General features: G+C 41.9%; 1 protein-coding gene across 2 annotated transcripts in view; it reads right to left on the bottom strand.

Annotated features, from left to right (window-relative positions):
- The window catches only part of galnt14 (UDP-N-acetyl-alpha-D-galactosamine:polypeptide N-acetylgalactosaminyltransferase 14 (GalNAc-T14)), a 252,867-nt gene that overhangs the window by 114,624 nt on the left and 122,702 nt on the right, over positions 1 to 15,541 (bottom strand). The window lies entirely within an intron of this gene.

The raw sequence follows: 15,541 nt of genomic DNA, 5'->3' as shown, positions 1-15,541 counted from the left end.
GCTGTACAATGTCCGACCATTAAATGACAGAAAAAAAGGTTTTACAATATTTACAATTTAGAGGTTACTACAAAATTTACAAATTAACTTGGGAATTTACAGTAAAGAATGTGCAAATAGCAGAAGAGATTATAAAGATTATAAAGATTATAAATTATAGGAATTATAGGATTATAGGAAATGTGTGGTGGTGCGTGTGGTGATGTGATGTGTGTGAGAGTCCAGTCTTATAGTGACGTGTATGGGAGAGTTCAGTCCTACACCTGGTTCAGGGCCCGAATAGCCTGGGGGAAGAAGCTCCTCCTCATTCTCTCTGTTTTGGCCTTAAGGGAGCGGAGGCGCTTCCCAGACCTCAACAGTGAGAAGAGTCCATTGTTGGGATGGGAGAGGTCCATCATAATCTTCTTAGCTTTGGTCGCTTGGTGTAGATGGACAGCAGGTCAGGGAGCTCTGATTGAATGATGCGTTTGGCTGAGCGCACCACTCTTTGCAGATCTCGTCTGTCCTGCTTGGTGCTGTTCCCAAACCAGGTGCAGATGTTTGCCGTCAGGACGCTCTCGATGGTGCAGGAGTAGAAGTTCTTGAGCGCCTTCAGTGGCAGATGGAAGTCTCTAAGTCTTCTGAGGAAGAAGAGATGCTGACGGGCTTTCTTAACCAGGGTGTTGATATGACAGGACAGGACCATGACAGGTCCTGAGTGATGTGGACACCCAGGTATCGGAAACTGTCCACTCTCTCCACTGGCGTGCCACTGATGATGAGGGGTTTGTAATTCCTCGCCTGCTTTGTAGTGAAGTCCACGATCAGCTCCTTAATCTTGCTGATGTTTAGGAGCAGGTTATTCTCCTGGCACCAGGTCTCCAGGTTCCTAATCTCCTCCAGGTAGGCCGTCTCGATGTTGTCGGAGATCAGGCCCACAACAGCAGTGTCGTCAGCAAAAGTGACAATGGAGGTGGTGTCTGATGTGACTACACAGTCATAAGTGTACAGTGAGTACAGCAGGGGGCTTAAAACACAGCCCTGAGGCACTCCAGTGCTGAGTGAGATGGAGGGGGAGACTTGTTTTCCCACCCGCACTGATTGGGGTCTGTCTGTGAGGAAGTTGAGGATCCACTGACACAGTGATGAGCTGAGTCCTAGATCCGTCAACTTGGTGAAAAGCTTAGAGGGAATTATTCGTGTTGAATGCTGAATTGTAGTCCACGAACAGCATCCTAACATAATTCCCTCTGCCAGTGTCCAGGTGACTCAGGGATGTGTGGAGCAGGTGAGATATGGCATCGTCTGTGGAACGATTAGTCCGGTAAGCAAACTGAAGTGAGTCGATGGTGGCAGGAAGTGAAGAAGTGATGTGATCTCTCATCAGTCTTTCAAAACACTTCATCACAATTGAAGTCAGTGCTACTGGACGGTAGTCATTGTGGCAAGCGGGCTGTTGTTTCTTTGGAACAGGAACAATAATGGACTGTTTGAAGCACGTGGGAACGACTGCTTGGGCCAGGGAGAGGTTGAAGATCTCTGTGAACACCGGTGCTAGCTGGTCAGCGCAGGCTCTCAGTACCCGGCCAGGGATTGCATCTGGTCCTGCTGCCTTCCTGGTGTTCACCCTCCTGAAGGTGTTCCTCACGGCATGCTCTGTGATGATGAATGCATTTTCTTCACTGGTGCACTCCGAGCGCGCGCAGCCGTTTGTTTTAATTGCTGCGGCATCGAAGCGAGCATAAAACGTGTTCAGCTCATCAGCCAGTGAAGCATCGGCATTCATCATTGAAGAAGCTGGTCGTTTATAGTCCGTTATAGTCCGCAGTCCTTTCCACAGGCTCCTAGAGTTGCACTGTCGTAGCTGTGACTCTAGTTTTTCCCCGTAGCTCCGCTTTGCCTTTCTGACCGCACTGCGCACGTTGTAGGACGCAGCCTTGTATAGGTCCATATTACCGGAGACGAGCCCTTCATTGTAGGTAGCGGTGCATGATCTCAGAGCGTCGCGGATGTTTTTATCCACCCACGGCTTCTAGTTGGGAAATGTTCGGATGATAGTTCTTTCTGCTGTCCGCTAGTTTCCTGATAAATCCCACAACCGCTTCCGTAAACATGTTGATGTCATCAGAGCTGCGCCGAAACATGTCCCAGTCTGCGTTATCCAGTGCGTCCTGCAGCGCGGCCACTGATTGGTCCGTCCAGTGAGCGACCTCCCTCCTGATTGGTGGTTGCTGCTTTAGCCTTTGTTTGTAAGCAGGCATGAGGAAGATGGCGGCATGGTCCTATTTACCAAATGCCAGCAGGGGCTGAGCCTTGTAACAGTTCTTGAACGGGGTGTAGCAGTGGTCTAATGTCCTAGTGCCCCGCGTGGGGCAGTTGATGTGCTGGTGAAGGTTGTGAAATGTCCGTTGAGATTCACTCTGTTAAAATCTCCCATAACAATGAGTGCGGCATCTTGGTGAAGTGTTTGTTGATGTGTGAGAGCCCCATGTAGCTCACATAAGGCAGTGTCCGAGTCCGCATGAGGCGGAATGTAAACAGAGCAGGCAATGACCGCGGTGAATTCCCGAGGGAGATAGAAAGGGCGACATTTAATGATCAAAAGTTCCAGATTGGGCGAGCAAGAGCGTGTGAGTGGGGAGATGTTTGTGCTGTCGCACCATCTGTTGTTCACCATCAAACACACTCCACCACCTCTTTTCTTCCCCGACTCCATTGTCCTGTCCATGCGGTAAACCGAAAAGAACCCCGTCGGCTGCACGGCGTGGTCTGGTATCACTGGGTTCAGCCAAGTCTCGGTGAAGCAGAGGAGGTTGCAGTCCCGAATGTCTCTCTGGAACTTGATTCTGGCTCTGAGGTCATCAAGCTTGTTCTCGATGGATTGAACATTGGCTAGCAGGATACCGGGCATGGGTGCGCGGTGTGCGCGAGCCCGTAGCCTGTTCCTGATGCCGGCTCGTTTCCCTCGAGGCCATCACTTGGGGTCGCGTCCTTTGTTCTCTCTCAGGATCTCCTTTGGCCAGGTTGGGTACGGAGTTAAACATGGTGAAATGTTCGTGTATTGTAGACCAATAGAAACCAAAGTGTCTCTACTGTAGCGAATTTCTGTGTTTTGCATGATGCCCATGCAAGATTATGGCAGATATAGCAAAAAGTGACGAAAAACTGCAAAAAGGGGAGAAGTTGGGGCAGAGCATCGAGCACGGCAGCCGACCTCACCGTCGCCATTTTGTATTGTCAGCGTATAAGCAAAAAGACATTCTGTTGCTATTTCATCAGCACATTACAGAAGATTGATTATCAGGCTAAACAGAAAGCACATCCTGTTTGCTAATGACTTCACTGATCAGGTAATGTCTGGAGAAATTTAGGTCCAAAGACTGTTTGTGTCATGGTCCGGAGTCTGTGACTCCGTGTTTATGTTAAGTTTATTATTATTTTGTGGTTTTGTTTATTTTGGGTTTTTGTACTCTCCTGTTTCACGTTTCATGTTCCTATGTTCTGTGTCCCCCAGTCTGTTAAGTGTGTTTCCCGTTTTATTTTGAAGGTTCGTGTCTTTTGTCAGTGTTTTTACAGGGTGGGCCATTTATATGGATACACCGTAATAACATGGGAATGGATGGTGATATTAAAGTCCTGTTTGTGGCACATTAGTATGTGTGAGGGGGCAAACTCCTCAAGATGGGTGGTGACCACGGTGGCCATTTAGAAGTCGGCCATCTTGGATACAACTTTTGTTTTCTCAATAGGAACAGGGCCATGTGACACATCAAACCTATTGGTAATGTCACAAGAAAAACAATGGTGTGCTCGGTTTCAACGTAACTTCATTCTTTCATGAGTTATTTACAAGTTCCTGACCACTTATAAAATGTGTTCAATGTGCTGCCCATTGTGTTGGATTGTCAATGCAACCCTCTTCTCCCACTCTTCACACACTGATAGTAACACCGCAGGAGAAATGCCAGCACAGGCATCCAGTATCCGTAGTTTCAGGTGCTGCACATCTCTTATCTTCACACCATAGACAATTGCCTTCAGATGACCCCAAAGATAAAAGTCTAAGGGGGTCAGATCAGGAGACCTTGGGAGCCATTCAACTGGCCCACGATGACCAATCCACTTTCCAGGAAACTGTTCATCTAGGAATGCTCGGACCTGGCACCCATAATGTGGTGGTGCACCATCTTGCTGGAAAAACTCACGGAACGTGCCAGCTTCAGTGCATAAAGAGGGAAACACATCATCATGTAGCAATTCCAAATATCCAGTGGCCTTGAGGTTTCCATTGATGAAGAATGGACCCACTATCGTTGTACCCCATATACCACACCAAACCATCACTTTTGTTGTTCCAACAGTCTTGGAGGGATCCATCCAATGTGGTTTAGTGTCAGACCAATAGCGGTGGTTTTGTTTGTTAACTTCACATTACCAATAAGTTTGATGTGTCACATGGCCCTGTTCCTATTGAAAAAACAAAACTTGTATCTAAGATGGCCGACTTCTAAATGGCCACCGTGGTCACCACCCATCTTGAGGAGTTTGCCCCCTCACACATACTAATGTGCCACAAACAGGACTTTAATATGGTAAATGGTAAATGGCCTGTATTTATATAGCACTTTAATAGTCCCTAAGGACCCCAAAGCGCTTTACATATCCAGTCATCCACCCATTCACACACACATTCACACACTGGTGATGGCAAGCTACATTGTAGCCACAGCCACCCTGGGGCACACTGACAGAGGCGAGGCTGCCGGAAACAGGCGACACCGGGCCCTCTGACCACCACCAGTAAGCAACGGGTGAAGTGTCTTGCCCAAGGAAACAATGACCGAGACTGTCCGAGCCGGGGCTCGAACCGGCAACCTTCCGATTACAAGACGAACTCCCAACTCTTGAGCCACAATCGCCCCATAATATCACCAACCATTCTCATGTTATTACGGTGTATCCATATAAATGGCCCACCCTGTATTTCACTCCCCTTGTCTTGTTATGTCCAATTACTCCCAGCCATGCCTCGCTCCTGTTTCCCATTTCCTGATTGCCCTATGTGTATTTAAGCCCTATGTTGTGTTGCTGGTTCGTCTGCGTATCTCCCTCCGTTGTCTCTCCGTGTCTCCCTACGTCTCTGGGTTTGGTTCTAGGTTTGTTTCGTTAGTTGTTCCGGTTTAGTTTATTCTCATCTCGCCGTTTCTGTTTGTTTTTATTCCTTCTTACTTAATAAAGTTCACTCTTGTCAAAAGCTGCATCTTGGGTCCTAATCTACAACTCCACACATCTGCCACGCCGGACATAACAGTTTGAGTCTTTGATCATGTCAGCTCTTTGTTTTCATGTCCCACCCCTAACCTTCCTATATTACACCCTGTCCGAAGCTCTGGGTTGAGTTATGACAGAATGACTATTGGATAACAGCCTGCAGTTATTTGTTGTACTTTCAACAAGTATTACTCAGGTTACCTGAGCAATACTAGTCTATTCTTCTCTGCTTGGACCTTGGTCTTCAGTTCACCCCAAAGATTTGCAGTGGGATCAAGTAAAGGCTTTGTTTATGCCCCTTCGTAGCTAATCAGGAGCAATGTATGCTTTGGGTTGTTGTCATACTGGAAGAAAAAGTGCCGATCCAGACCCAGTTTTGCTGATGACAGTTTGAGGTTGTCTTTCAAAATCTTTACATATCCTTCTGTTATCACGATTCCTTCTGCCTTAACAAGATTCCCAGTTCCAGATGCAATGATGCATCCCCAAAGCATAACACTCCCAACACTGTGTTTCACTATGGGGACAGTGGTTTTAGTGTTGTATGCTTCTCTCTTCTTTCTCCAAACATAAGCAGTCTTGATGGCCAAAGAGCTCTGCTTTCGTCCTATCGGACCAAAGGACGCTCTTCTGGTATGCATAATCTTTCTCCAGATTGTCCTTAGCATACTTCAATCTGGCTTGAAAGTATTCCTAAATTTATTGATAGTACTTCTCACTCCAGTCCTTGTACCTTAACCCTGGGAAAGCTTTGCATATCCAGCATACTTCAATCTGGCTTGAAAGTATTCCTAAATTTATTGATAGTACTTCTCACTCCAGTCCTTGTACCTTAACCCTGGGAAAGCTTTGCATATCCATCTCCTGCTTTATGAGCATTAATGATTTTTTTAGTCCCCTCTGATTTCTTTTGTTTATGGTATGATGCTTTCGAGCAACAGCTCAAACTCTTGCTTAAGTTTTTTACTGTGTGTAAAGTAGAAGATAATCCTCTGTCTTAACTTAATTTTACAAGTTTTGAGCATTACAAAGTTAAAGTCTATTATTGCCCACCAGTGATTTGTGCATTCTTTGCTAAAATCTGAACAAAAATTTGAAACTTCATAAGGGAATAATCATTTTGGTCTCATCTATACTTTCCTAGACCCACTCACTGTCTCTGTAAGGTCAAAGTATTCTGTACTATCAACAAAGATGCAGCAGATGGTGAAGCAGGACTTTTATTCATCTTCAAAACTCTCTTCTCACCTAGAAATGTCTTTAAATTTAGTGAGAAAATAATCATAATTTGGTAACAACAAAAAAAGAAGATTCCAAATTAGAACTAAGCTTGAGCCACATCAAAGTCGTAGATATCAGTCTGTGGTGTACGTACTCATTGATACAAACACTCAGTCCACACTTCACCTTGACCACTAACTTTGTAAAATTCTCAAAAGCCTTGTTTAGTTTCAGGTATTAAACCATTAAACCATCCTTGTTTGTGCACTAAAACCTCTCCAGGAAATGTGTTTCTGAACATGTGAAGTAAATACAAAACCTCCTTCAGGTTTTAGATTGTCTCGCCTCTCTACTGCTCAGGGTTTTATACACAGCTGAGAAGTGATGCTTTCAACTTTTGGGAACTCGATTTCTTCTGCTCCGTTGGTTACAGTAAAAACACACTGCCACTCTTTCCTTCATGTGAATGGGGTCTGTGTTATATTTGAACTGTAAATCAGCTGAAGAATGTTTCCCGTTACCTATTATTTTTTCTACAGTTAGAAGTTAAGAAGTTAATTTACTTTTAACTACTATCAGGCTTTGCTTACATCAAAATTCTCCTGTTTTCCTCTGTGGAGCTTTCACCTTTTCTCCCTCTCTCTCATGCTTCAGCTTGGTTACCTCCCTCCTCCTTCCAAACTCTCTCTGCCTGATTGCTTAGCTGACAGCCGGCTCTTCTGTCCTCTAGCTTGCTGGAGTAATTCATCACTCTTTTTTCCCCCCACCTCTGAATCTACCTATCTTTCCATTCATGCACATCTTCCTCCAGCCTATTTCTCTATCAAGGTCTCTGACAGCAATGAAAATTTTTTCCTATGGATGTCAAATATCTCTTAAAGTATTTTGTACATCCACGCAGTATTAAAATATGTGGTATTAAATGCTGATGCATCTTTTTTTTAAAACAGTATACTTTGCCCTTTTCACTGCATCTTAAATCCATCTGTAGAAAATCTCTCTCTTGGATCGAATTCCTGATTCAGCCACTCAGTATGTTCTGTTCTGTCTAGCCACCAGTGATGCATTATCCTATATATCTGCACCCAGTAAATACTGTCTCATCAGTGCTGATCTATCACTATACATCTGAATCTATCAGCCTTAGTCTGAAATCAAAGTGCTAGTTTGTCCACATTAAATAAAGTCTTGTCCCCGCTAATTTGCAGAAATCTATTTTGATATTCACTAATTACATTCTCATTATGACTGTTTATTTAGAGCAGGCCTGCCCAATCCCAGTCCTCGAGAGCTACTATCCTGCAGCTTTTAGATGCATCCCTACTCCAACACAGCTGAATCAAATGGTTTGATCTCTTCAGCATGCCATCATGTTTGGCAAAGGCCTGATAACAAGCCATTCATTTGATTCAGGTGTGTGGGAACAAGGATGCATCTAAAAGCTGCAGGACGGTAGCTCTCGAGGACCGGGATTGGGCACCCCTGATTTAGAGGATGCTGTATGTATAAGCTCATCAGTGTTAATCTAATGCCTCACAGACGCAATGAATGGTATCTAGATGGAATAGCATCTCATTACTAATGATCTGTAATGTTACAGTATCATTTACATTATAAGTCTCGTCAAAGATTATTCTGAGCTGATATGGATATCAAATGCATTTATCTTGGAAATGCCCTTTATTCAGCAATGTTAAATTCTTGTAGTCAAAAAACGATTTTCCATCTGCAGGAACTTATATCTGGTACTATGGCTCTGCTCAGAATAAAACAGGTAGGTATGCAATTGATTAAGTCAGAAACAGCATGAAAAGGAGTAGCTATATGGGTTCCAAAGTGGCTTGCAGATGTGGAGCAGCTGTGGGCAAGCTTATCGTGATCCCTTGAGTGATTCTTTGTGGTCTGCTTAAAGTAATGCTATGCTTAAGCCTGCCTAAAATACTTTAGGGAACTAGGCACACATCTTTGTGTCAACTCCAGCCCACAGACAGACCAACATGGAAACATTATTAGAAATACAGTCACATGAAAGAGTTTTCAATGGACTCTATACAGTGAGTACACCCTTACTACTTCCATATGAATTCAGAGGGTAAGTAGAAGCGATGTGCAGCTAATCAAATGCAACTGTTTAATTGATCATCAAGTGCGACTCCTGCTATAACGAGTTTTGGCAGCTTTACTGTAGTGTTTAGGAGTGAGGTAGCACAACCCCATAATCTTGACAGGAGTGAATGTCCAGCAAATTTCCCCAAAGGTCAGAAAAGCTGTGCAAACCTAAGAGGAACTGAGAAAAACAAAACAAAACCAACCCCCCCCCCCCCCCCCCCCCAAAAAACCCCTACACTATACACCTACAGTTTGTATATACAATTTTAAAGTTCATGACGATTAGTGCCAAATTTAGCAAAAAGTAAACACATCACATCAACATAAACAACAACATAAACCCCTCATACCAACTGTCAAGCATGGTGCTGGAGGGGTGATGACTTTGGGCTTGAACCTGAACACCTTGCAGTCATTGAACAGACCATGAACTCATCTGCTAAAGCTCAGATCCAACTGGATCATGCAACAGGACATAGTGGCTGAAGAAGTAAGGAATTTGGTGTTACTATAGGTAACTAAAGTCCTGACCTGATTGAAAATTTAAGGCCAAATTGTGCAAAAACAAACACTAAAACACTCATATAGAAAATTATTACTTCATGTTACTGGTGCTAGAAGGTATAGTTAGTAGTTAGCCTACTTAGTTTTTTACAGGACTGCACAGAGACTACTGAGAAATTTCTGTTTAACTTGACTGCATGTGTTGAAATCACAATTACAAACAAAACATATATTTGCCTGTCAAACAAGCAATAAAAATACATTTTAAATACAGACTGTTTGTATCTAAAATAATGTTTACGTATTGGGTATTTCTATATACTAAAAACACGTGGGTTTCCTTATCTATGAAAATGCTTTAGCCCAAAACGAAAGGGATAATGATTCAGGTAGAAGTATGTGACAAAGAGCCAACAGAGTGGGAGGAAGGATTTCGTAAAACAGCCAAGTTGCAGAAGGAGGCAGAGACTATAAATCTGCCTCGTCCTCCTCCTAATAAATCCTGAGTGATCAGTTCTAAAGGAAGTGTTCTGGACTCTTTACTGTGCATTTTTTAGGACCACTGAATCAGAAAGTGCTGAGCTGGTGCTGATCTAGAAGTGGCATTTCTACACTTGCAGTGAGTGCTGGCTGCTGAGCAGAGCAGGATGGTTGCTTGGCTGGATTACAGACTGACTGATGGACCGATTGGGTAATTAGACAACTCCCTGAGGTTTATTTCACACACAAATTTAACACTTGACCTTCTTAAAGAAAATTTCTACATTTAAACTGTACAAAAAGAAAGTCTGTTGAACTGCGATGCTAATTGTGGTTCATAGCATCATTTACTTTCTAATACTACAAAAGCAAGCAAAACTATCTGCAGATAATACTTCAAACCACTGTGTAAATCATAGGTAAATACCATTTAGTATAACCTTCATACTGGTCTTGAAGACAGACTGATCAGGTAAAGAATGAAGGATCCACCAAATTCTTCCTAGTTATAATTCTGTTAGTGTTTTACATTTTTATTCTAAAATAGTTAAGAAAAACATTTTATTATTTTATTTTTATTGGACTATAAGAACGGGGATTTAAAACTGTGATGAGTGTGCAATGCTGCCTATAATGTTTCCACAACAACAAAACGCTTCAAAAATGCCCCTCTCCAGATTATTTAGAATGACAGCTTGAGCTTGAAAATATATATGATTATATGATCAACAGAAAATGTCCTAAAGCTACAGGAATGAGTCCCTTCTCAGCCAGTCCTTTGTTTCATTTGCAAAAAGCAGCATGTGAAACAGATATGTAGATAACACACAGCATGTGTGTGCTGCTTGGCATATGAAGGATGTAGATGAATGCAGTCTTGGGTGTCATTGTGTTTAGAGTGTCCTCACATAGAGAGGAAAAATGAACCACAATCAGCGGTTAATTGAACGCATGTAAACAAAAACGCACGATAAGTGCGGGCTGGATATCAAAACAAATATCACACCCGAACATTTAATTAACCCTTTTCTCCACTCAATTAACATTCAGTGTGCAGTGATTTGGCTGAAGATGTAAAATGAATTGAAAACATAATGAACAGTGAAATGCATTAAACTAGATTTTATTTAATAGATATATTTCTTCATCTGCAACATGCTGCCACAATCAATCCCTTTTGTAGGATTTTTTATGTCATTAAATTTGACATTAACATAACAACCAACCGAATCATAACATACAATAACATATAACATAACATAACAGTAGGAATGATGATCACAGAATAATATTTGTAGCGCTTTTCTCTCATTTTCCCATTTCCTGCTGTAGCTCCTTTGTACATAATGAAACCTTTGCAGTTCAGGAGCCTGTTTTACATGAACACACACACACACACACACACACACACACACACACACACACACACACACACACACACACACACACACACACACACAGAGCCAAAACAAACTAAATCTATTAAAAACCAAATATCCCAAAAGCTCCTAGTTTTTATTTTTCTGTCATTGCCTCTCTCTCTCTCTCTCTCTCTCTCTCTCTCTCTCATGTGGCCTGCTTATCTCTTGCCCAGCGGAGACAGAAGATGAGATCAATTTTCAGGATCAGACCTTGATTAAATATCGACAAGGCCTGGCTCTCCCTCAGAAAGCAACTCTTTGATCACCAGATGAAAAGCTTTCAAAGTACCCATCATTGTCTCAAATCAAACTTATTAAAGTTCGGCGTGCATACTGCCGAGCCCTAAAGCACACAAAGGTCCAAAATTACACCCCTTTGTAATGTAATTGTAGGCATTCAATACATTTTCAGTGTTTTCAGAGTCCTTGAAGCAAAACATGATTGCAGATAGTAAAAAGCAAACTTATCTTTCCATTATCAGGCTATTCAAGTTTTTTTTCTATTCTTTTTTCACTCAGCATGAATAGTGGCGCTTGAAATTAGACTTCAGTTGTCTATGACTGAATGCCTCTCAAAGCCTCTTAAAAGAAAAAATCTACAAAGTTTCACTAAACTGAAGATCTTTGCAAACTTTTCATGATCCAGTGAAGAGACAGGCACACTGATATTTTTAAGCATTTTTCACACAAAGAGTACGATGCTGAAGCTTTTTTCCAATTCAGTATTTTAACTCTGCCTCGGTTTAGTGGTACGTCCTTCCCTTCTGCTTTTCTTGGGGCAGTTTTATAAACATTTGGTATTCATGTACTCGTGGAAATCTCTGGCAAGGTGTTTGCCAAGGAGAACTTGTTTGTGCAGCTAAGCAGGACCACCAGTTATCAACACATTCAAGGTACATTATGCCAGATTTTCTATAGTGTGTTATAATACTAAACTTTAAAGGACACCTATTAGTATCATGGAAATCATTCTGACACTTCTAAAAAATAATAATAAAACAAAAAACTACCACACCAATACAGCCTTCTGGCAAAAATCAGCCATATTTGGGCGAGAAGATAAATGCAACTAATAGTTAAATATTTAACTATAATAGTTTTTTGTGCTGATGCAGATTGGGGCATGTAAAATGTGCTCTGGTATCTTTTCATGTAGTTAATCATGTCGTAGTTTTTTAATATGTCTTTAACACTGTAAACCTATACAATTAGACCAATAATAATGAAGTAAACTAGCAAAGTAGTTTTGGTAAAAGCCAAATGCAAAAATGATTTTATACAATTCCCAAAACCTAGTTTTTGTTTGTTTTGAGCCACCACCGACTCAACCATCTTTCTGTGTGGATTTTGTCACCCTCTCAAAAACTTACGCAGGTAAGAAATGGGTAAGCAGTGATAGGAACGAAAACAATATGAGAATTTGACTGAATGACCTTTTGTGAGCACTTGCAGTAAAATTTCATAGGGCACAAATATAAGCTGAAAGCACTGCCTGGCTATAAAGTCATCAGTCTAAAAATTGATGGTTTGTTTTGAGTGAGGGCAAATGTAATTAGCACACAATTTGCTCTTAATGGGCCACAACCTGCAAAGCCACACCATAGTCCATTAAGGACCCTTAAGCAACCTACTAAGGGACTATGGAAACACTCTGTGATCCCACAGCGTCACTCTGTCTTAGAAAAAAAAAACATACTTTGTAAACATCGCATCTAATACGTTTGTTTCCAATTTACTATTCTCAAAAAAGATCTGTGTGTAGCCTCCAATACAGAAGTTACTCCACACTTACAGTCTCATTACTCATAACATCACCAGTTTCTGTTTCTTGGCTGTTTTTTCTGTTGTCAGCTGCACTGGCTTTCAGAAAAACTGCAAATGTCAAGTGATCTGTTGCAGCACTCTTAACTCGTCTGAGCTTTACCTAAGTGCGTCACTCTCTCTGTAAAGACACCAGTTGAAGCTCTTCTGTCAAGTGGCTGATTTCTGTTAAGACACCGATCCTTTAGTTTGGCAGGGCTAATTTTCACAAAAACTATATGAAACGTCAAAAGCTGACAATTCTTCAACAGTCACACCAAATCCACGCAGGGTTTGTCCCCTTTCCTTTTGAAAATCACCAAAGCCAAAACAAGGAGAGACTGTCCACAATGAAAATTTTAAAAAGTTTTTTTTTGAATGTCAAACTGATGAGCATCTCTGAATGCACATCAAATTGAACCTTGGCAGGCGAAGCCCACACCAGGTGCCACTCCTATCAGCTAAAAACAGGAAACTGAGGGTACAAATCACTGGATTCACCAAAATTGGACAACAGAAGATTGGAAATACATTGCATCCATTCAAAATATGATTTTCTAGGGAGAGTTACAGTCTTTCATTAAAAAACACAAATACTCTTTTTGCTGCAAGCAACTTACTTTGTTATATTAACTGGTATTTAAGGGCAATAAAAATACCTAAAAATGTCTAAATACAAATAATACACAGCTTAATGTCTTTCAGATGGACTATACAGTATATTTATCTTCAAATGTTTTAATGCCAAGCAAACCAGTTTGGAGCAGCGTGGAAGCTTCAGAGGATCTAATGCACCCTGGTGAGCACAAACGTTCCAAATTCACAAAGTAAAAATAAAAGGCAGCTAAACTACTTCTAGCTCCAAGTCACTACCGGCAAACACACACACACTTGTACGCATACAGAGAGAGAGACAGAGCCAAAGGGAGCAGAGGGGCCCAGGGAGACAGATTGTCTTTTAATTGGTTGAAAACTGCAGAGCTCTGAAAAGGGCTGAAGGGGACACACACACACAGCAAACATACACACACAAATCACAAAATGTCCTCTGTGATAGTGAGGAGACGTAGCCAGTCCCTGCTGACTGACTGGTATAATGAGCTGAACTCAAGCCAAAACTTGTGTGTGTCTGTGAGTCTTTGTGTATCTGTTTGTGCTGATTGTGGGTGTGGTAACCTGCTGACAGAACGATGGTTCAATGATAGAGTGGATTGAGGGTCAAGAGAATGTAAATGTGTGTCTTTTGAATGTTGCTCTGCTTACCGGCAAACAATAAATAAAGTCAGAACAATACAGGTTGATGAAGGCTGATACGATTTAATATTTCAATACCTTTTCTTCCTTTACGGGTTGCCAGAGCAAATCATCTGCCTCCATCTCACTCTGGCATCCTCCCCTGTTCCTCAAATCCTCTGCATGTCCTCTTTCATCACATATCATCTGTAGTTTTAATATTTTTCCTCCTGCCTAGCAGCCCCATCTTCAGCATCCTGTCCTATATATCCAGTATCCCTCCTCTGTCCATGTCCAAGCTGCTCAACCTGAGCTGTCCCTCTGATACACTCATTTCTAATCCTGTCCATCCTGGTCTTCAACTTCAACTCTGCCACCTCCAACTCGTCCTCCTGTCTTTTCCACCATGTCCTGAATACACATTATAGGAGGTCTCACCACCATCTTGTAAACCTTCCCCTTCACTCTTGCTTCTACTGTTCTGCAAGAAATTCCCCCAGACACTATTCTCCACCCACTCCACCCTACCTGTACTCTCCTCTTCACCTATACTGTTACTACAGTATGCTTTCTCTATATCCACACTCTCAAAGGATACATTATATCTTTAGTGCTTTTTCTCAGCATAAAGCCATACTACTCACCATACTATCAGCATACCACATCAGCTTGTGAGTGTATTTTTGTTCACGCTTGTTCTTAAAAATTTGTAGCAATTAACTTCCCCATTCCTCAGTTATCCCCTTACTCTCCAAGACTGTGTTAAACAGTCTGGTCAGTCTTTTGCCCTCTCTCCACACCTTCATCGCCTCTTTTGATGCCTTCACTAGCTCGACCTTATATCGTGTTGGTCTTATTCCTGGACCAATAAAACGAATGTTTGTCCAGGTTCAACATTGCAAGTGACCAGTCACATTGTAGCAATGTCATAGTTTTGCTTCATGGAAACACGTCACACCACACATCAAATCATAAAGTGGTGAACCCTAACCCACACTCTAACTTTAGCTGTAACCTCTAACCCTATCTATGATTTTTTCCTGAGTGGATATGTGTAGGTTTTTTCCAAGTCACAGAGCTATGACATCATAGCAATATAATTGTTTAGATGCAATTTTGATCCTGGAAAAACATTATCTTAATTCAGGAACAACATTAACACAAGGATGAGATCAGACAGACTGCCTCATCCTTACTAATCTCTGCACTTCATTCAGCAACTTTCCTTCATCCATCCTCTTCTCCCTCCTTTTCTTCATTCATCGGATCCTCAAAGTACTCCATCCATCTATTCTCAACACTCGCTTCCTTTGTTAGCACATTTCCATCTCCATCCTTAATCACTCTAACCTGCTGCACATCCTTTTTAACTCAGTCTCTCTACCTTGCTTGTCAATACAAGTCCTTTTGTGTCCAGTCTCACATACCACTCACTATAAGCCTTTTTCCTTTGCTACCACTCTCTTTGATGTACACCTAGCATCTCAGTAATCCTGTCTACTTTTTTCATGACTTTAATATTT

Source organism: Astatotilapia calliptera, chromosome 15 (genome assembly GCF_964374335.1).
Source record: "Astatotilapia calliptera chromosome 15, fAstCal68.1, whole genome shotgun sequence".
NCBI lineage: Eukaryota > Metazoa > Chordata > Actinopteri > Cichliformes > Cichlidae > Astatotilapia > Astatotilapia calliptera.
This window is presented reverse-complemented; position numbering and strand designations above follow the sequence as displayed.